This window comes from Rattus norvegicus, chromosome 7 (genome assembly GCF_036323735.1).
Source record: "Rattus norvegicus strain BN/NHsdMcwi chromosome 7, GRCr8, whole genome shotgun sequence".
Lineage (NCBI taxonomy): Eukaryota > Metazoa > Chordata > Mammalia > Rodentia > Muridae > Rattus > Rattus norvegicus.
In genome coordinates, this window is record NC_086025.1 from 97,638,073 (window position 1) to 97,661,232 (window position 23,160).

The 23,160-nt window shown below is 49.4% G+C and overlaps 1 protein-coding gene across 6 annotated transcripts in view; it reads right to left on the bottom strand.

The window, feature by feature from the left end:
- Cyrib (CYFIP related Rac1 interactor B) overlaps nt 1-11,774 on the bottom strand; it is a 124,906-nt gene extending 113,132 nt beyond the window's left edge. For 4 of the 6 annotated variants that reach the window (XM_039078773.2, XM_008765501.4, XM_039078771.2 and 1 more), the window contains exon 1: nt 11,598-11,693. The gene's annotated coding sequence lies outside the window, so the exon portion shown is untranslated. Of the gene's footprint in view, nt 1-11,597 lie in introns of all 6 variants that reach the window. The other 2 variants (XM_039078775.2, NM_001126267.2) reach the window with 2 other exon arrangements.
- Nucleotides 11,775-23,160: the final 11,386 nt, after the last annotated feature.

The following is a 23,160-nucleotide window of genomic DNA, read 5'->3' on the forward strand; positions in this document are numbered from 1 at the left end:
CCAGAAGATGGACTTAAGAAGATGCCCTTCCTCAAAGCCACGTAAGGTGGGAAAGGGGGATACAAAAGACCAGGCTCCTTGTTTTGTGGAAAGTGTTAAGCTAAAGAGGAGCTTACTCTGGGAGAGAGAAGCGTTCAGGCCACACTCCCCATGGTGAAGAGAGGCCAGGGAACATTCATTCAGCCCTTCGGAGGGGAGGTCAGAAGGCAAGCCAGGAGCATACACATGGTCTCCCCACTTCTGAAACTCCAAACTGCGTCTCTAAGAAGTTGCTGGAACAAAGCGTAGTCCTACTGGACCGGGACCTTGGGGACCAAGCGCAAGTGCCCCCTATGCCACTGCTTTCAGATCAACTCCAAGACGGGGAGAGAATAACCACATACTCACTGTGTGACACAGACTTCTTCATTCAAAAACATGAAGTCAAGTCTTGCCTAGTCCAGAGAGGTCACTCCTCTTGTCCCCTATGTCCCGCACCAGATAGCCAGAACCCCTAAAACCTTCCTGAAAGACCATCAGACTCCAGCCCTGGGGTAACAAAGGACAGGCAGAACAAACCAACACAACCCACCCTGGGTTCCCGCAGAACTCAGCACACACGGCACATGTCCTCAGTGTGTCGCAACGGGCAAACCTTGCTCGCTTAAGCCAGTTCAAATGCACTCGGACTAGTTGTTTGTTTGTTTGTTTGTTTGTTTGTTTGTTTGTTTAATTCTTTCTATTCATTAAGAAACCTTAGTGGGTGGGGATTGTGCTGTGACTCAGCTGGTCGACTACAGACCTAAAACACCTGAAGCCCTGAGTTCTACCACCCAAGAAACTGAGTATGGTTGAACATGGGTTATAATTCTAGTACTCAGGGGTGCAGGCAGAGGGATCAGCTCTTCAAGGCCATCCTCACTACACAGTGTGAGCTGCAGACCAGCCCGGGCTACATGAGACCCTGCAACAGAGAAAAAAAGGGGGGGTGCTATTGACTTAGCTCAGTGGTAGAGCAATTCTTACCTGAGTTCAATCCCCAACATCAGGAAGGAAGGAAGGAAGGGAGGAAGGAAGGGAGGGAGGGAGGGAGGGAGGGAGGGAGGGAGGGAGGGAGGAAGAGTAAATTTGGAACAGTGATAGGTAATTGACATAATAACATCCTACAGCCCCAGATTCTATGCCTAGCACCTCAAAATAAAGAAATATGAACAAATACAATGGAAACTGCAAACAGCACATACATGTATTCTTGTTCATATGTGACATGTATTCATCTGTACTTGCTTTTTTTTTCATACTTGGTGCTGCTGCTGGTGTGTGTTCACGTATCTGTCTGCGTGTGTTTATGTATGTATCTATCTCTGTGTATGTGTCTATGTGCACAGAGGATACCAAGGATTCTACTGTCCTCTTTCTGCCTTATTTCTAAATCAGAGTCCCTCAGTGAACTTTGAACTCAGCTAGCTGCCAGCAGGCCCCAGTGACCCCTCGTGCTGCCCACGGTGTGTACCAGGACACACCCGGTTTTTCACACAGGTGCTGGGATTCAAACTCAGCAGCACCCTTTCTTCCTCACTGACCCATTTCCTTGGTTCCCAGGTGCTGTCCCCAAGTGTGTCCTGTCTCCTGCAGCTCAATCCATACATTCAAGTGTGGAGCTCACTCCGCAGTCTCTGGTCTCAGCGCTGTGTGCAAACCATGTGTGGGGAGGACTAGGTAAGAAATCATTGTCTCTGTCAAGTTTTGCCTGCTGGGCCGACTTCCACTCTTCCACGGTGAGGACGTGACTCTCGTTAGTCAGGACTCCTCTTCTTTGGTGTGCTGGGTCTTAAGCGAGGGCTGTCCGTTGGAGGCTATTAGAAAACCAGCCTGTCTCAAATAACAGCAGACAATAGTACTCCAGGCCGATGGTCACACATAAGACTGCTAGCTTCATACGCCACTTCCCCAGGACAGTCTAGTCAAGGGAACTGGCTTTTCCTGTAGCCATGCACTGGCCGCATGACCCTCCACAGGGCTTAGCCTGGGAACTCATTTATGATTTTCAAACTCCTGTATGATACTGGGAAACTTGCATCACCTCCCTGGACCATGGTCACATGTCTGAACAGGTACCACTCTGGAAGAGAATCAGAGTGAGGCCCACTAAGAGGGATGGGGTCACACTGTGTGGGGACACTCTCCTCTCAACACTGGGACAGTAGCCCCCAGGGTCAGTCCCCTCCCAAGGGGAAGCACTTCCTCTTTCACTGTCTGGCCCAAGGCTTAGGACTTAGTCATCCTATTTCCTGTGTGGGCAATGGCCTGATAAAGGCTGGGGAAGATACCTGGTGACCTTTAGGGTTTTTCCTATCTCAGGCCGATGGACCAATCCCAGCAATGCAGACTCTGAGACGTCTGTAAAGGGTAATGGATCAGTCCAAACTGTCAAACCACTGTTGGGCATCAAGGACCAGGCTTCAGCACCTCTTGAGAGTGACCTTTAAAAATAAGGATACTATCCCTGAATTAGTGGCCTGTGCTTCTAATCCAAGCACTTGGGAAGCAGTTTGAGGCCAGCCTTTTCTACATAGTCAGTTCCAGGACAGACAGGGCTACACACTGAGACACTGTCTCAAAAACAAAAAACAAACACAAAACAAAACAAAAAAATTAAGTTGGGCTTCTGGGTTTGGGGGGTGTAGATCAGTTGGCAGAGTGCTTGTCTAGCATGCACAACGCCCTGGGTTCCGATCTCTAGCACCCCATAAAGTAAAACCTACAGAGTGAGCTGAGCAGCACATGTCTGACATCCCTATAGTTGGGGGTGGGGGTGGAGACAGGAGGATCAGGGGATTAAAGTTATCTCAACTACAGAATTTGCAGTCATCCTGAGATACATGAGGCTATCTTTAAAACAATATTTTAAGTGGGTGTGGGAAGATGGCTCAAACAGTAAACTCCCTGACACGTATGCATGCATGGACTTCCAGAACCCCACCAGTGCTACTTCTGTAACCTCAACACTGGTGAGCAGGCACAGACAGAGCCTCAGCTCACTGGCCAGCAAGTCTAGCCATTTAGTGAGCTCCAGGTCCACTGAGAGACAGTCTAAAACATAAGGGGGGGGGGGGGACAAGAAAAACACCTGATGTCAACCACAGGTTTACACACACACACACACACACACACAAACACATGCACATATACCACACAAACACATATATACATCACATACACACACATATATACATATATATGTACATGTATATATGTGTGTGTATGTATAGATATAGATATAGATATAGATCCCAAAATAAGTTCATTTAAAAATCATCTTTTGAAATATCCTGGCCTCCCTCCAGGCAGGTTTGACACACCCCGGACGTGAGCAAAGGGATGAAATGCTGCCGAAAGAACACATACACAGACAATTCCGGCAAGTTCTAGTGGCGAGTAGGTGGAGCACGAGTGTATAAAGGAGTGTGTATGAATCCCAGACCTGCCTTCTGAGCGCAGACACACATGGACCTGTGTACAAACCCCACTATCCACCACTCAGATTCACACACTCCCACCAGAACCATGAGCCCTTCTTTCTCTGCCCTTCTCACCTGTGAGGGGTGATTGTCACAGGCTGTAGAGACACCAGTATGTGACCACACTGCAGTTACAAATCCCACCAAATCAACAAAGTGTCAAGAGGAATCCTAGAGGCTAGCGAGTTAGCTCAGCAGGTAAAGAACCTTTGTTTGATCCCTGGAACCCACATTTAAAACATAGCAGACACCAAGTGTCGGCACTGTTGCTGGTGCCAGGAATCGCTTGCGTACAGGAGCCTAGTATGGCTGTCCTCTGAGAGGCTCCACCAGCGTCTGACTAAGACAGATGCACACACAGCCAACCACTGGACTGAGCCTGGAGACCCCAATGGAAGAGTTAGGGGAAAGGCTGAGGGAACTGAAGGAACTGAAACCCCATAGGAAGAACAACTGTATCAAGTAACCGGACCACCCAGAGCTCCCAGGGACTAAACCACCAACCAAAGAGCCAGTCCATGGCTCCCACTACATATGTAGCAGAGACCTGCCTTAGCTGGCATCATTGGGAGGGGAGGCACTTGGTCCTGTGGAGGCTTGATGCCACAAAGAAGAGGATGAGAGGTGAGGCATGTGTGTGTGTGTGGGTGGGTGGGGGAGTACCCTCTTAAAGGCAAAGGAGAGGGGGACGGGATGGGGAGTTTACAGAGGGGAAACTAGGAAAGGGACAAATTTGACATGTAAGTAAAACAATAATCAATAAAGAGTTAGAATATGGGGAAAAATGCCAGGAGGCAGAGACAGGCAGATCTTTGAGGCTCAGTGGCCAGCCAGCCTAGCCAAATTAGGGATAATTGTGAAATTACACCTCCTGTGATTCATACCTGTACAGGCACAGGCACAGGCACAGGCACAGGCACAGGCACAGGCACAGGCACACACACACACACACACACGCACTCACACGCACTCACGCACGCGCAAGCACTGCCACTACTCCAGCAGTCTTATTCCCATGGTCAGTTCCCCACCTTTACCAAAACCTTCTGCACATCAATTAGCCCAGCCATAAGGAACCCAGGATTGGTGAGCCACTCACAGTCATAGCCAACCTAGGAGTGGGGTACTCTCTGACTAACTATTCTCCAGGAGGCTGGGGAGAAACCCTCCCAGGAAAGCCGCTGCTCCTGGTGGGGTATCCATACTTCCTGAATTACATTTACGGGTCTCTGGAAGGAGGTGAGAAAGAAGTGGGCACCAACGATGACGTGGAATGTCTGAGCTCCTGCCCTCCTTATTAGGCTCTATGCTGTCTCGATTTTTAAATCCAATCTGCCTCACCAAGTGACTAGGAGACAGGCTACCCAAACTCAAAAGGCAGAATACACATGCGCTACACGCTATCTGCTATCCGAGAGCTTTCACCAGAGCCGCCTTCCTGGTCCCTGGCACCTGAATGAAGATAACTAGGCTGGGCTTGGGTCAGCCAGAAGAAACAAACCCAAACTCCCTCCTCAAGCCCCATAGGGACTTGTGTGAGTGGCCACCAGACACTGTCTGTTCCCCCACGGGAGAGCATCGCGGGCATGGAGCAGGCACAGCAGCTACTGGCTTTATTAGTTTGTTGAATGGCAGGAGAGATCTCAGGCCTCCGTCATAAACAGGTGAGCTGTGGACACGTGTTCAGGAACGGCTGGAAAACACATTTCAGAGCACACAGGATCGCCGTCCGATGAGTCACTCCCTTCGAAAGCCTCTTAGATCTGCCTGTATTCCTGCTGGGCTTTGGTGCCCAAAGTTACAGAACAGTACAGAGGAGCCTGGTTCAGGAAAGCAGGGCGGACACTGCGGGATGGGACCACCCAAGTTTCACTTCCACGCTGTCTTCTACGTCCTACTTCACTCTGGTTTTGAACACAGCTGGGGCTGGGGAAGATGTCAGCAGTGCAGACCTTCCTCCTCCCAGGTTCCCAGGCTCTGAATCCTAGCCCTGGGGGCACTGTACGAACCAGGGACTCAAATGATAGCAGCACCTGGATGAGCAACCCCCAGCCTAGCTCATGGAAACGTTTTTCAAAGAGCTACAACAGGCTGAGAAATGGGGACTGAGGTGCCAAGCAAGGTCACACAACTTGCAAGAAGATAGCATTCAGTCAGAGTCAGGTCTAACCCAGGCATCCCGGCTGCACTGACTCGTTTCTCACTCCACCACCGGCCCCCCTCGAAGATGCTAACCTCTTCTGCCGAGCATCTGGTGGTCCGTAAAGTCACCCATCAGATAAGAACATTAATTCACAGCCATCTCTGATCTACAAGAACCTGGCTTTCTGTCTGTCCCCCAGAAGGGGGCATTGCTAGAGCAGATGCTTTACTAGGTATAGGTATCCCAAGGAATCAGGGACATCAGCGCAGCTTTCTCAGGCACCATTGTGTTCAGTGCCATGATGTGACCTGCCCACACAGTACAGTGGCAGAGCCAGGGTCCAGTTTAAATCCTAGAAATTCAAAGTGGTCATACAAGGTCAATGGCATAAGACTCCTAGCAAATGAGTAAATATGGAGCCCTCCCTCCACTGTGTCCCCCTTACCCTAATCATATACCACAGGATGATTTCAAAGCTATTGCTCTTTCCATCTTGGGAACATCAGGGGCAGGGGACAGCTAGGACAGTGGGCCAGAGGAGAAGCTGAGCTTTGCAGCCAGAAGGCCTTGACTCATGGCCCTGACTGTGCCTCTTGAGAATGTCTTCTGCCTCTAGGTCCTCACTGCCTTGTCAGTTTAAATGAGAGGACAGGGTTGAGTTGTAACTCTAGAAATTCAAAGAGGTCCTACTCAGACTCTATGAGATCTACAATCTGTTTACACTCTCTCCACCCCACTCCCTGTATCAATCATTGCTAGACCTTCTGGTTTCTCCTGAGCTGAGAAGACCCTCGCTGACAGGTAATCTTCCTTCTCCATCAGTCGCTCCCACTCTAGTGTACTGTACTAGACCGAGGTCTATCCTGGGTCTCAGCATTTAACGATGTGTTTTCAACACGCCTGCCTCTGCTACTAGCTGCCTTGGGAACCTACAGGGTCACGATTCAGGTTTGCATCCCTGTGGCCTGGACAGTGAGGTGGGAGGGATGCCAAGTCTGTGTGGCTCACAGACCAGAGGCATCATAACCTCTCAGGCAGCCCAGTTTTCTCAAGGGTTGTAGGCTAAGCCCCAAGTGACTTGGCCACACTCAAGCCTGGAAACCACTCCTCTCAGATGAGTTCTCTCAAACTGCAGGCATTAATAGGACTCACTACAGCCATTCCCTAAAGAGTCTAGCCTTAGGGAATAGCATAGGAAAGAGGGCAGAAGGTACGGAAGAGCAAGTGGATCGGGTAGAGTGCTGGGGAACACTGACTTCTGGACATGATGTGGCCTAGACCTGGATAAGAGTGGGCCATCAACATCCTGCCATGAAAGGGGAGAAGCTCACACAGCCCCACCTCTCACTGAATGGGCCGAAACTACAGGCAGTTTAAGATTGTGGGAGGAGGGAGGCGTGCTGGTTCTCCAGTATACAATCCTAATTAAACTGACCGGGTCACTAAAATGAACAAAAAGACCTTTAAGTGTGTATCTGTGTGTGTGTGTGTGTGTGTGTGTGTGTGTGTGTGTGTGTGTACGTACACATATACAGACACACATATGGAAATTTCATAATGAAACCCATTACCATGTGTAATTAATACATAATTTTTTTTTTTGGTTCTTTTTTTCGGAGCTGGGGACCGAACCCAGGGCCTTGCGCTTCCTAGGTAAGCGCTCTACCACTGAGCTAAATCCCCAGCCCCCATAATTTTTTTAAAAAAGAGATTGGTCTAGTAACCTTCTGGAACCTTCCATGGAAGACAAACTGGGACCTCAAATGCATATACTCTAAAGGGTATCAAGGCCTGGGTTCCTTCACAGCCCTTCTGAGTCTCAAGGATGCCCAGTCAGTGCTCACACACTAGCTTTAAATCCCGGCACTGGTCCTTGTCCCTCGGATGGAGCTGTCCTCACCCTGTCACCCCACAAACAGGGTGATACTCACAGGTTCTTCACCCACATTCCAAAAACACATAGCTCTTGCCACCAAACAGAGCCTTTCTGAACACACTTCCAGTTATTTTAAAATTAGCCCTGCAACTCCTTTAATAGTTTCAGATTATCTTAAATAGTATAAAACCCACTCTCGGCCACATTTCTTCCAGCAGACTTCATGGAGTTCGATTATTTATATATTTACGAACAATATTCACGGAGCAGATGGCAGTTAGTAAGCCTTCGACAAGTGGAGGGGGAAATGAATGGGACAGAATGCAAGCTGGATGACTCGTCCGTTTAGTCTTCCCGACAAGCTCTGATAAAACCATCTCCCATTCAGTGGAAGCCCGCACACCAGCCGGTCAACAATTGGATTAAAATAACACTCTTGGACTTCCAAGTGCTTGCAGACTCCAGATCTTTCTAGGAATAGCCTGCCAGTCCAGAGCTGCTTCCCAAGCAGAACTAGAGGGAGGCAGGATGGTGACATCAGGTGAGGACAGAAAGAGCCTCACAGAGAGGAAGCAAAAACATTTACTGAGCACCTACTGTGTGCAGTACTGTTACATCAACCTCTGTGTTGATCCCAATGCCACCTCCAGATGGCCCACATAACTCTCTACGCTACAGATGAAGGGGGTCCTCAGAGAGAGGGAGGACCTTGTCCAAGATAACACAGCCTATAGGCAGTACATGTGGGCAATCTGGCCCCCAAACCCACACCCTCAGTGCCTCTGGTTTTAGAAAAAGATGGTAGGGGATAGGGTGGTCAGGTATAGGTAAAAGTCATCTTTTAACCAGAGGCCATCTAGCCTTCTGGTCTATCTGAAGTCTAAATTCTAAAGTTCTACTAACAACAATTTAAACTGAGTCCACTTGAGACACAGGGGAAGTCAAGTCTTGGCTAAAAACAGGAAGAAGATACTCGGGTTCTAGAAGATAAGGGAGGGGTGGAGGGGTGTCACAAGCACATAGAGGATGGATGGGTTGAGAGAGAACCAGAGAGAGAGGTGGGAGTAACATGCACTGGGGAGCCTCTTGTATCCGGGGCTATGGATACACAGAGCTCACACACTGTCTTCGGCAACCTATGAAAAACATCCCCCTGTTAGGGAAGTTAGTAGTCCTCCCTCCCTGGTCTCCTCCCGCTTTGTCTCTGGAAGTTTCACTGCAGTTAAAACAGAGAGGGGCTCCGGTAATCGTTTCTCTAGGTAAGACTGCCACTGCTATCGTCATTATTGTCCTGTTCTCGGGGCTTCCGTCACATAACTGAGGCAGACTCAAGAGCACAACTCATCTGCCCATTGTATAGATAAGAACACTGCACAGAACCTTCGATGTGCATGTGCGAGCAAGAGAAAAATGGGTTTAAATGCGGATCCTACGCTTTTGGGTACCCAGAGCTATGGGCATGAGCTGGAAATAGCTCACCAGTTTGCAGGCAGGAAAAGGGGGCTTCAGGGTGATACGGACGTAAGCCTACCTGCTGACCACACAGATGAACTGATGTTACAGGTGTTTGCTGTGTCAGACAGCGGCTCACCACATAGCGCAGGCTGGTCCTGAACCAGTGATCTTCTTGCCTCAACATCCCCAGTGTTACAATATAGGTAGGCACCACCACACCCAGTTCATGCAACCATTTTAAATCTACACAGCACAGCCTCTGGTGGATTTGTTAAAGATAGCCAAGTGCCCATACCACCAAAGCCACAAGAATGGTGGTCTCTCCAATCAAAGAGATGGCAGAGATGATGACCATGTGGCCACAATCTCCTGTCATCAGTGTCTCTTGGCAGCCCTTTCTGTGCAAGAGATTATTATGCAAAAAAAAAAAAGAGAGATTATTATGCAAGGCCTGCCAGGGACTAGGAGCCTTGACTTTTTACTTCAGGGAGAACCAGAGAACATCAAGGTCACTTTGAGGCCAGATGTTGACCTTGAGATGTAGGCAGAGCACAGAGGACAGAGCACAGAGGGGGAGCCATCACTTTCTTATTCATTCTGTCAGAAAAACAGGTACATCTTTCCCAGTATACACCAGGCACAGATGTCAAGGAGACACAAAGGCATTCAGAATGCAGAGGACCACCAGAAGCCCAGGCTAGTTTTGCAGCCCCAAGGCTTAGCCCATGATCCTGCACCCACTCCCCTGGCTGAGAGTCCTGGCATCCCTCCAAGTCTGGCGGAAATGGAAAGATTCTCTCTTGCCACACAGGTGACTGCAGCCACCATGTGCATTAACAAGAGATGTGTAACGGTGTCTCTGTGTGGAGGAGCTTGCCTCTCTATAGGAATGGAAGTGAGCTGAACACGGTGACACACACCTGTGGTCTCAGAACTCAGGTAGTAGAACCTGGAACATTGGCCACAAGTTCTGGGCCAGCCTGTGATACACGTACGAGTCCGTCTCAAAACGTCAAGAAATAAACAAAACAAGTAGCAGTTGCTCTCAGGCTTATGGCTGGCCTGAGGTGGGATATCATCGCCTCCTCCAAGGTCTTCAGAGACAAGCACACAAGGCTTTGGATGTGAAAAGGGAGAGGGAGGAATGGCTGTCAGACAAAACAACATTTCCTCAAATTTTCCCAAAGTGCACAAACATCTCTCTCTCTCTCTCTCTCTCTCTCTCACACACACACACACACACACACACACACACACACACACACACACATACACACTCATAATCTACAGTGTACTTATTACAAAGTGCCTCCCAGGAAGAAAGCCTAGCTAGTTGACCTGCTCTGCAGGCTCCACCACAGGAGAAAAGCCACCTCTCCCCAGCCTCCTTCCCAGTTACATGGAGCCTGGGAAATCATTCCAGCTGGCGACCCTGCCAGCCACCTCCACTGTCATCTGGCCATAGCCAAAAAAAAAAAAAAAGCTTCCTTTTTATCCACACTGAATACAACCCTCCAAGAATAGGGAGAGCCTCAATCAAAATCAGAGTGGAAGCTTCTTCAGAGGGAGTTACTATTTCCTCCAGGGATCCGTGGATTTCTGGAGGTTGAGGTAACAAAATATGGCTCTGGTGATTATGGGATGGAAGTTAAGGGCAAAGAAGGCAAAAATGAGGAAGCCTATGGGCTCACTTCTCAAAATTTACCAGCCACCAATTCATTTCACAACTATCTATAGGAAGCCTCCCTGCACTCCCTGCACGTGTCTTAGGGGATGAAGGCATAAAAGGGGAGGTGACATTCCCATCATGTACCTCAAGGCCAGGAAACCTAGTCCCATTTACTGCAGGTTGGAACTCAAAGCAGCCCATTTTACAGACACAAGGAGCCGAAGACCCAGAGAAGGTAGACAACTTGCCCAAGGTCACAAAGCTAGTGAGTAGCAGGACCTGGAATTAGACAGAGGTGCACATCCACGTGACTCTCCCTGCTGCGCCACCTTCACACTCAAGCCCTCCCCCACCCCTCCATTTCTAGCGGCAGGGTGGGGATCAGAGACAACCCCCTAGGGCTCTTGCCTGCAAAGGAAGTCCGGGTTCCTCTTTCCTCCCACCCCAGACACAAGACCCACATTCAGAGGACACACGGGTTCCTTCCAGACCTACTGTGTGTGCACGACCCCCCGGAAAGCCCTGCAGGCTGCAAATGCCTCCATCTCTGAACACTAAACTTCCATTACAAAAAAATAAAAATGATAATGATGATGACGATGATGATGAAAACATAACGGGCAAAGAGGAAGTGCTGTTTAAACGCCGGCGGGGGTCGGAGCAGGAGGAAGTCAGGCTGGTGCAAGTCTATTCGCCCTTTTGGTTCCTCAATTCAGTCGCCTGGCCTGGAACACCCCCACCCCTCAAATGAAGTTAGCGGAGGGCAGCTCCGCGCCCGGGTCAGGCCCTGCAACGCTCACCTAGCCTGCAAGAGGGGTGTGCCCGGGGACGGCCACTCGGACCCCGCACCCCAGCCTCGGAGTGCTCGGCGCCTCAGGCGCTCCCTCCTCCCTCCCTGCAGTCGGGTGGACCAAGGCGGCGCCGCAGCGGGCTCCCGGTCCGCCCTGCACGTACCTGGCTGTCCGACGGGCGGGCGAGCGGGCGAGCTGGCGGCGGGAGCCTGCGGTGCACACACGCCGCTTCCGGGTCGGCGGCTCGCGCGTCCCCGCCGCAGGTTCGCGAGCGGCCCCGCCGCAGCGGCAAGCAGCAGCAGCAAACGGCGGCAGCAGCGGCCCGGCCCCGGCGCGACCAGAAATCGCTATAAAAGGAAGAGGCGGCGAGGAGGAAGAGGAAGCGCTGTTTACCTTCACAGCCCAGCCCGGCGCCGCACAAAAGGAGGACGCGGCGACGCGCCGCCCCCCGCGCCCGGGCCCCGCCGCAGCACGGGCCCCGCGTCACTGCGCCCGGGACCGCCCCGCGCCGCCCCCGCCCCAGCCCGCCCGGTGACCTTGGGCGAGTCCCGGGCGCTTAGGCCCGACCCCCAGGGCGCCGGGGCCCCGCGGACCCTCCCTCACCTGGGATGAGGGGTCGAGATGCGCTCGGCTCGGGCGCCACCTGCCTGGCTGCTCCTGGACCGCGGGAGCCAGGCAAAAACACCCACAGGGTCCAGTGGTGCAAGCCCACGGGGACCAATAGAGCAGAGGCGGTGCGAGATGGGGATTTGGGCTACCCACATGGTCGTCCCAGGACTTCTAATTTAGTGAGGAGAAAACTCCCCAATTGCCACCTCCTTGTGATTTCCATTTTGGTTGGTGCGGGAACCTCTGTCCTTCCCGTTGGCTAGGACATAATTAAGGGGCACCCCACACACACCTCCTTTACTCTTCTGCTGTCAAGTTCAGGTCATCGTTATCTTGCTTTTCGATCAGATTTTTCAGGAATATTTAGTGTTCCGTGAAATATCGTTTCCCTGACCTCTAACATGGTACCAAAAGGGTTCCGCCCGCAGCTTTCATCCCTCCTTCCTCTCATTCTTATCACCCCTCCAGCTGTGCTTGGGGTTTGGAGGTACAATATTGGGGACTCATTTACCTTGGTCTATTTCATCTTTAACAAAGGTGTGTGTCCAGATTTTTCCTTAACCTGGGCCAGTTCTGGGAGCTTGGGGTGCTGAGGCCGAATCCAATTTTTTTGGTTGTGAGGGAACCTCGTGGTGCCCTGTAAAGGCTACTCTTCTGATGATGGCTTGCTTGCCCTGGAACAAGCAAGAAAGGATGTACCGCCCAATTGGCACAGCAGATGGAAGGGAGGGCAGAAGTCCTTTCTAGAAGTTTCGGGAGAATTGCCTGGGAGGCCAAGGGCCTGAGTTCAAGTCCTCCCTTACCACTGTACTTCATGGCCCTGGGCCAACATCAAAGCCTGCCAGAGTTTTCCGTGCCCTTGGCTCTGAAGGAGGGAGCGGATGCCATCTTAACAGGGTGAGAGGTGATCTGAATATTGAATCAATGGTCAGTTATAAACCTGAGGAGACAGAGGAAGAAGGTTCAAACCCGGCACAGCAGAGAGCATGTGAAACGGGTGGGCTTCAGTCTGGATGTGCAGAATGAACCAGGTGCCCGAGGGGAGGCCCACCTCACTTAGCTCTCGCCACAATCCACCAAGTAGCCTGCCCAGAGTTATGCACGAAGAGGCTGAAGCAGGGACAGATGGCATCAGCCTGAGGTCATACCTACCACATACCAGAGGAGCCAGGCAAGAACCCAGGTTGTGTCACTGAAACCCAAGGACTTGCCCAATCTGAGCCATATGAAATGGAACAGACAGTAATGAGTCCCTGTACAGAACCTAGAAGGGCTGTCACCATTTCAGCTACTACTATTGGAATAAGGGTTAAAGACTCAAGGACTAAAGTTTTCTAGGAAGCCAGGGGGTGAGGTGTCTTCAAACAGCTTAGGGCAGTTGGAGTGCAAGCCTGGGTGTGGACAGTTGACAGGGAAGAAGAGGGGAAGAGAAGAGCATGGTCAGGGGACCATGCCTAGCCGGTGTTCCACTGAGTTCAAAGCTTGCCAGGATGGAGTTCAACCGGTGTGTCTCAGAAGTCTCTGGCCTCAGGGAGACTGAGTCTTGCTTGTTCAACCCGACCCTGATATTCAGGTTCAAGCAAATGGAGAGCTGGAAATAGTGTTTTGGGGGCTTTTGGCAAGTCTGTGGTGGCCTGAGATATCAACCCTGACAATAAATAGTGAACTCCAACATCTTGTAAGGAACACTGCCTGCTGTTCCCAGCGATGTGGGCACAGGCGAGTCCTGCAGCCCCTGACTGTAATTCCTCCATCTGTAAACGGTATGATAATGTCACCTTCCGGTAAAGGACAGACTGACTCCCTGGGATAATGAATTTTACACGATTTGCCAACTGCAGTGCCATCTTTTTATCTTAATATTAAAATCTGGATCTCATGGCATCTTTCGAGCAAAAACTTGTATTTCCTTTGTGTAAGCATTTGCAGGAGCGGATGCTGCCCTGTGTAAAAATCAGCATTTGTAGGGGTTGGGGATTTAGCTCAGTGGTAGAGCGTTTGCCTAGCAAGCGCAAGGCCCTGGGTTCGGTCCCCAGCTCCGAAAAAAAAAAAGAAAAAAGAAAAAAAGAAAAAAAAATCAGCATTTGTCTTTCTGGGTTAGTGGTTTGCAGTTAAAGACATTCTGTATCCCAAAGCAAACTCAGGGAAAGCCTCTTACCTGTTTGCCTGGCTTCCCACCCTTCTGGCCATTCAGATCCCAGAGACAACATAGAAGCTGCTAAACTAGATGGACGCTGGACAGATGCTGGGAGTCCGGGGGACACTGCACATGGAAGATGCCTGCAGATGGCTCATCAGCCCCTCAGGCCGGACGTCCTCAGTGAAGTAGAAAGCTCTGCTGTAGCATGAAGCTAAAGCTGAAACAGTGGTTCTCATGGAAAACACGAGGAACCGGAGCCTTTCAAAGCTCAGGAATCCGAGATGTGAGGCCAACGGGGCCGCGGAGTGAGGTCTTGCCTCAAAACCACAAAATCTGTGGGATGTGGTGGCACATGCCTTTAGTCTCTGTTAGTTTGACAACCTGTTCTACATAGTGAGTTCCAGGTCAGCCAGAGCCACACGGTGAGACCCTGTCTCAAGAAAAACCCAACGAAATAACCAAACAAAATGTGTCCCTGTAAGAGCTGCTGGGGGCTGCTAGACTAGGGGTTGGAAAGTGGGAACGTGAGTGTGTAACGTGTAGAAGGTTTCCTTTGAGGTGATAAAATAATTCTTTAATCAAATCCCAGTGATGGATAGACACAAAGGTCACACAAATTGTCTCTGAATGGCTTTCAAATCTGGGCTCTGTAGATGTTACATGAACTTTGTTATATTACAATATCCCGTTTATCTGCAACCAGACTACAGAAATGGACGAGTGTGGGAATCCAGGCAAGTTAGGTGTGGTGAGTCCTTGGGAGGAGTCACTGCCTTTTACAAATAGCTCCATAGCAGTGGAAACTAAAACAAAACTTATGAACTCAGAATGTATGGCATTATTATGTAACGGAGTTTGTGTTTTTAGGAAAGTAAGTATGAAATACCATTCAGATACTTAAGAGAGATTTTAAGCCAAATATTGACTATCAATTTGTTTTGAAACAAGTGCTTTTGTAGCCCAGTCTGTCCTTAAATTCATCAGCTAGCCAAGGATAGCATCGAACTTCTGATCCTCCTAGCTGCAAGGGAAGTATTTAGTCATGCTCTACCTCAGGTGTCTTCGTGTGAAATGGGCTGAAGCTGAGACCTACAGCAAGGTATTGTGGGGGACTGTGGGGTGAGGAAGGTAAAATTTCACTTGGAAGAGGCCTCATGATGGTAGTGTGGCTGTTGTCACTGTAAGGTAGATGAAGTCTTTCAAAGTGTGGGTCCATAAGGGGAACAAACGGAAGAAGTTTGTAGAGTACATTGGTGACCTGGGCTGCTGTGACAAGGGTGACAGACAGAAGCCTGTGTCACGCTATGGTGGACATGCAGTAGTTCCCCAAAGGCACTGCAGAGCAGGTTTGGCTCCAGAAACTGAAACTAGAGAGAGAGAGAGAGGCCACTAAAGTTGTGGTCAGTGACTCCATTGACGGACCGGCCCACAGCTGAAAGTGCTAAGAGGCCAGTTTCAGGCAGTGGGAGGGTGGCTGGCAGTGTCTTTGGGTGGATCTTATCCTCTCTCTGACTGGCACTACGATACCTTACTTCAGGCCCATGACTTGAAATCTATAAAACCATGGCCAAAACTCTTCCTTCCACCATGTTGACTCTGCCCTGTATTTGCCCACAGCGATGAGAAACAGTGACAAATCTAAACACCTGAGGTTTCTTTCTCTCTTGTTCTCAACCGGAGTCTGAGGTCGGGATGGACATCAGGTTCAGGAGAGAGCTTTATTCCAGGTTGCAGACTCCTGACTTCATGTGTCTTCAAAGGGCAAAGGGCACTGCCTAGGCCTTTCTCCTAAGGGTACAAATGCCTTTACATGAGGGCTCTACCTTGTGCCCAAATAACCTCCCAAAGATCCCACCTCCTTGTGTTGCATGGCATTTGCAGTTAGGACTTTAATGTATGGGTTTGGAGGGCCACGTCAAGATTCCATCGATTGCAAAGGAGATCTTAGAAGTGTCCGTGTCAAGAGCTGTGATGTTGGAGTAGACATGACCATCTCCTCTCCCTCTCTCTCCTCACTAAACTCTGAAGACATGAGGTGGGAAAAAGAACATTTTTCAGGGTATGTTGCTGGCACTTCAGAAAATGCCAACTATCAAAAAGGGCAATGAAGAAACTGAGCCTGGTGTGGTGGCACATGCCTCTAATCCCAGCACTTGGAGGCAGGAGCACACATCTCTGTGAGGTCAAGGTTAGCCTGATCTACCTAGTGAGGCTTTGTTTCAAACAAACGAAGTAGAAGTCCTGAGCATGTCCCATAGGTGTCCCTAAGACCTCACTCCCTAAGGAAAGTGAGAAGCACGATTGTTCTCAAGGAGTTTGCTGTGATTTTTTGTTAGGTATGGAAGATTTGCCCAAATGGAGAATTTCTGCTGTTCAGAAAAACTCACTTTTGAGGATGGAGCTCAGTCTTGCCTCAGGTGATGTGAGGGATCTTGCGAGATATTAAATGGTTCTATGTGATAAGGAACAGGTTTCTTCCACTGGTAACCCTTCCCTCTGAGTGTGTGTGTGTGTGTGTGTGTGTGTGTGTGATGTGTGTATATGTATGTGTGTGATATGTATGGTGTGTGTGTGTGCGTGTATGCAGATAATTTCGGAGCCTCATATGAAGAGCATAAACCCTATGCCACTGAGATACACCTCAGTTCCCTGGAGTCAGAAATGTAGCACATCTGATGATACCAAGTCTAAGATTTTCTTCATCTTTGTCCTTGTATTACCTAGATAATGTGAGTGATCTCAACGTGATTCCACTTATACAGAAGCTGTCCATAGTTAGTATTGTGTACTATACCACTGTGTAGACTTAATAAGAATTCTTGAATTTGGGTACCCACAAGGGTCCTAGAGCCAACACCAAGAGACAACTACAATTATATGTACAGTTACATATGTGTGTGTACATGTATACACACACACACATATATATATGTATGTGTATATATATATATATATATATATATATATATATATATATATATATATATATATCCCAGCACTTGGAGGCGGGAGCACACATCTCTGTGAGGTATATACATGTACACACACACACACACACACAAACTATTGTGTCCTGGTGCAAGTGTATCTGGGATGCTGTCACAGTCCAAGGGCCTGAGTCAGTGGCTGTGGGTAGAGCCCTGCTTCAGAAGTTTTCCAAGATCTCCAACTGCAACCCTGGGGTTGCTCACTTCAGTGACACTTCTGAGATATCTATGGTGCTGTGTCTGCCTGCCTGCCTGGCTGCCTTTCTCTTTGAAACAGAGAATCATGTAACCTAGGCTGGCCTTAAACTCAGCGTGTAACTGAGGGTGACCTTGAGCTTCCCCTCCTCCTGCTTCCATCCTGTTTATGTGGCACTGAGGATGGTGACCAGGACTTTGTGCATGTTAGATAGGTCCTGTGCCCATTGACCTACATCCCAGCTCAATGACTTCTGCTCACTGCACTTAAGGGCTGTGGATTTTCTCTGCTCCAGTCTCCTCTGCCTGACATCTGCAGCCTGTGGAAGGCTGTCCCTCATTCAGGCCTGTCTTCACCATCCCCACTTGTGATGCTCATAGTTTCCACTCTGACGTCTCAAGGATGCTTCCCTCATGGTGTCAACATAAATCCCAGAGTGTCTGCTCCCCACACCTGGCTATCTACGCTCACTTTCCTTGCCTACTCTACACTCATTTTCCACAGGATCGTATCTCACAAGGTAAGCACTTTTAGGCATCCGTAGGTTTCATAGCCAGTGTCTCTAGTGACCCCACTCAGCAGGCCAAGGTGGAGACACAGCAGGGCATGTCACTAGCGCTTGCCTATAATAAGCAAAAGGAATCAGAGAACGATTTAGAGGCACTGAATGAGGGAGAAATACATTTTGGCTCTTCAGATGCCTATCCACCACCCAGGGGTCTCATTATTATCTCCACTATGAAGATAAGGAAACTAAGTTTGACTATGACATGATCAAAACGCTGAAGAGCTTGCTAAAGACACAGGTCCTCAGGGTCTGTCCATCCATACTCTCGACCTCTGGATCTAAGTGGGCGCCGGAATCTTTGTCTCCACAGTCCAGGGTATTAAGCTCTCAGTCTTGACATGCCAGGCACAAATGCTATCACTGAGTTATATCCCCCTGGCTATTTGGAGACAGTGCATTGCTGTGTAGTCTAGGTTAGCACTGAACGGCCAATCTTCTTGCCTCTTCCTTCTGAGTGCTGGGATTGTAGGCATACTACCGTGCCTACCAGGAATCTGCAAGTTAATGTGTCTGGCAGAGTAACTTATATTCACTGCTAAGGTCAGCATATATGCTCTGCCCTGTGGTTTATACAGTGATGTGCCTACCTCAGAGTTGACAGCTTTGGTAAGTAACCTCACCCAGCTATGTGGGAGCTGCTGGCCAGAAGGAAGCCAGGGCTTGCCCATGTTCCTCACACTTGGGTATACATGACAGTTACTTTAAAGCTAATCATACTGTAACAATGGAAGAGTCCCCTGACCTGACCCAACCAACACAGTTCCATTGGGGGACTTACACTTTCAACCTGATTCTTGGGGGCGTCATGATCAAACCACATTACTTACTAACCAGGATCACAACAGTAGTGAGTCAACAGAAGCAGATTCGGGTGTCATTTCTGTCCAAGATAGGCTAAGCAACAAGTAGATTTATCCTTTAGCCCTAAGCAACTGGGGAAAAACTCTCATGAACCAGGCGTCAGGGAGGTACAACTTGTAAATCCTAACTCTAGACATAGGCAGGAGGATCAGTGCCAGGTTTAAGGCTAACCTTATTTACTCAGTGAGTTGTCATACAATGAGACTGTCTCTAAAAACCCAAACCAACAAATAACAAACACAACCCCCAGCCAAACATACAAACATATATATGAGCAGGTGTGTGTGTGTGTGTGTGTGTGTGTGTGTGTGAAAATATCCTTTCAGAAGGTGAACTGTGAGTACAGAGGTTACCCAGCGTCAACTGCATTTGATTTATTTATAAAGCAACTTCTATGCTTTAGTGACGAGCTCCAGCCTGTGTCCCCAACTTCTTGTGGGAGGTGATCCTTTCCGTGCTCTTCCTGATGTCCTTAGGTCAAGCACAGTGGTGGCTCTGATTATCCTCAGCCGTGTCTGCTCCTCTGGGACCTGGACAGTCAGGAAGTCACACCCACCTTTGCACAACTCTGTGCAGCACTGGTCTGCAGAGCAGCTTCTGCGACATCCCTGGAAGGAAGATCCAGTGACACTTTCCATTTGTTTATAATTAAAGGAAGTCCCTTTGGAAGAGAATGTCCTATAACCACCAAGGCTCTTGACCCTGAGCAGTCAGAATGGGTGACATTTTGGACAAGGCTCTCTGCCTGGGGAGAGGAAGGGTTGGTGACTCCTTGCAATGGGCATCACAAAGTATCATAGCAGGTGCAGGAAGAGGACAGACATCACCACTGTCCTCATTAAGTCTGGAAAGATATAACCCTGCAGCATCAAAAGTACTCCTGAGCGACAAGAGGGGCAAAGGGAGTCTTTCCACTGGGAAATTTTCAAGGCCACTCCTTCCTCACCTCTGCTTTCAAGAAAAGCATTTGAGCTAGGCATGGTGGTGCACACCTGGGGAGTCAGAAGCAGGTAGGTGGATCTCTGAGTTCAAGACCAGCCTGGTCTATAGAACAAGTTCTAGGATAGCCAGGGCTACACAGAGAAACCCTGTTTATGCAACGAAGGAAGGAAGGAAGGAAGGAAGGAAGGAAGGAAGGAAGGAAGGAAGGAAGGAAGGAAGGAAAATCAATAATGGCAAAACAAATATTTTAAAAACATTATTATGTTTTATTTAGTAAAGTTAAGTTTAATGTTCCAAGAGGGAAAAAAAAGAAGTGAACCCTTCTAAGTTACTCTTCTGGTGACATCAAGTAACAGAAGCCACCATCATACCAGAAATTGCAGTACTGAGGTACTTTCTGTTCCCCACCCACCCCCCATGGACTGTAAGCTCCGAGGAAACAGGCGGTGTACGGCTACTTCTCCCCTTGCCACGATAAAATACCCTGACAGAGGGAACTTATGGAGGGAAGAGTTTATTTTGGTCATAATGCAGTGGACGGCATGGTAGCAGGCACTTAACCCAGCTGGTCACATGACATCCACAGTCAAGAAGCAGAGAGAGATGAGAACCAGTGCTCTCCTCACTCTCTCCTTTTAATGCAACCCAGGGCCCCAGAGAGTGGTGCGTCTTCCAGAGTCAGCCTCTCCCCACATCACCTGATGTTGTCAGTCAAGATCATCAATCACAGGTACAGCTTCTGGCTTGTCCATGGTGGGTCTAGATTCTGTCACCTGAGAATCAACCTTGCTATCACAGGTGCATAGCCTCTGTGGAATCTTCAACTCCCAGAATAGGGCTTGGCCCCATCACAGGCCCCGTGAAGTCTGGGCTACTCCAGGATGATGGCTCTACCTGAGGGAGTAGCCCAGACCACAGATCTTACCCACCCAGCTAAAGTGTCCATAAGAAAGAGGGCAGGAGAGGCCAAGCTGAGCACAGAACCCAAGAGGCTGGGTGGGGATGACATGGAAGGGAACAGCAAGAAGAACTTCCTGCCTTTAGCTTAGGCCTGGGAAACACAACCGGCTGAGTCTCTCATTTACTAAGCTCTGAGAGTGTCGGCATGCTGACAGAAAGATGGGTGACAGAAAGTTGGTGTCCTGCAAGATTCTTTCCCCTCTGGCCAGCTCCAACTTCCTTTCCCTGCTTATTGTACCTTCTGCTACATTTGCAGCCAACTTTCTCCCCTACCCCCTTTCCATCCACCCCACTTCAGTGGGTAGGAGAAGCCCTACAGCCTCTTCTGATACTCTGTTGTCCCTTCCTCCTCCAAGATGCTCATGTCCCTAAGTTGGGGATTCAGTCACTCCCTGGTATCCATAAATAGTATCTTTTCTAGTAAGAATCCTCCCCAGCCAATTCAACCCAGCTGCCTTCCTCAGTCTTCCGTGGACAGCTTTATTGTGGGCTACTTGGCCCATCAACAGTGCCTCTGCAGGGTGTCCTCCTTATCTTCCCTGTCAGCATGGAGGCCAGAATGTCTGCCGACCAAGTGTGGGACAGCTGGCTAAGGCACAGAGGTGAGCAGCTTCAAACTTGTTAACTATGACCCACTTTCAGGAAGGGTTAGATCTAGAGTGAGTAAACTCTCACCTTCGAACTACACATCCCTTTAAAAGGGTTCCCACGTATACAGTGTAACCCCAGGTTAGCTCAAAACTTGTAGTCTTCCTGCCTCAGCCTCTTGAACAGCTAGGACTATATGTATGTGACATTACAAAGAGCTAACATGTTTTTACCTGTTACTTATTATTTAGTTCAGTTTAGTCTGCTGTGCATAGTGGCCCACACCTTTAGACAGTATACAGGAGGCAGAAGCGGGTAGATCTCGGTGTCATTTGAGGCCAACCTGGTCTGCATATTGAGTTCCAGGCCAGCCAGGATTACTTAGTTAGACCATATCTGAAGAAAGAATTTAGCTGAGCACAACGTTGTATTGTCCTGATGGACTGCGCATTTCCAAGACTTGGCATGCTCGTCAGTGTTGGTATTCCTGGAACCTCCTACGTGTATGAGAGGACTTCCTGGGACATGCTGTCAATCTGGTGTAGGCATGTGTTTTGCTGAATGGGCTCTCAGAGTCACAGGGAAGGTCTGTGTGGTTCTGTCCCATATCCCTGGAACCTGGGATATAGTAGCTACACAGCAAATGCGCATCAAAACAAAGAAGGCATATACAGCCACCCAATTAGACAAGATGGATGAAGCAAAGAAGTGCAGGCCGACAGGAGCCGGATGTAGATCGCTCCTGAGAGACACAGCCAGAATACAGCAAATACAGAGGCGAATGCCAGCAGCAAACCACTGAACTGAGAATAGGACCCCCGTTGAAGGAATCAGAGAAAGAACTGGAAGAGCTTGAAGGAGCTCGAGACCCCTTATGAACAACAATGCCAAGCAACCAGAGCTTCCAGGGACTAAGCCACTACCTAAAGACTATACATGGACTGACCCTGGACTCTGACCCCATAGGTAGCAATGAATATCCTAGTAAGAGCACCAGTGGAAGGGGAAGCCCTGGGTCCTGCTAAGACTGAACCCCCAGTGAACTAGATTGTTGGGGGGAGGGCGGCAATGGGGGGAGGGTTGGGAGGGGAACACCCATAAAGAAGGGGAGGGGGAGGGATTAGGGGGATGTTTGCCCGGAAACCGGGAAAGGGAATAACATTCAAAATGTAAATAAGAAACACTCAAGTTAATAAAAAAAAAAAGAAAGAAAGAAGGCACCAGTCTAGGAGCCTCGGGGCACTAGGAAGAGTGGTCTGAGACTGAGAACTGGTAAGAGCCACAGAGGGGTGGAAAGCAATATTATAGTTCCTACTTGTCACCAGAAGCTACCTGAGAGCCTGCTCTTCTGTCAGTCCTGACTACAGGCAGGCAGCTGCTGGGCTGGCCCTTGCCCTGGTTGGGGAGTGTGTGTGTGTGTGTATGTGTGTGTGTGTGTGTGTGTGCATGCGCGTGTGTGTTAGAGAGAGAGAGAGAGAGAGAGAGAGAGAGAGAGAGAGAGAGAGAGAGAGAGAGACTGCTATGGGCAAAGCCACCAGTGACAACTGCTGATATTGGGACAGGAAGACTACAATCCCCAACCCTGGAGGAGGCCAGGCACCCAAGCCACCCCTGACCAAGAATGTCTATTCTCCAGCTGTGTGACCTAGGGAAAGAAAAGAGTCTTGGCATGGCCACATTGTAATCAGAGGAGAGCTTATCAAACAGTGATAAAGGGGCACGGTGACATCAAGAACAGAGCTGACCATGATACTAGAAGTTAGTGTCATGTCTCCAAGTTAGAAAAATTGGTCCCAAGCCAAGGAATGGGAACAGCTTCGAGAAGATAGAAGAACGAGCTAGATGAATTCTTGAAAACCTCCAAGAGCTGCCCCC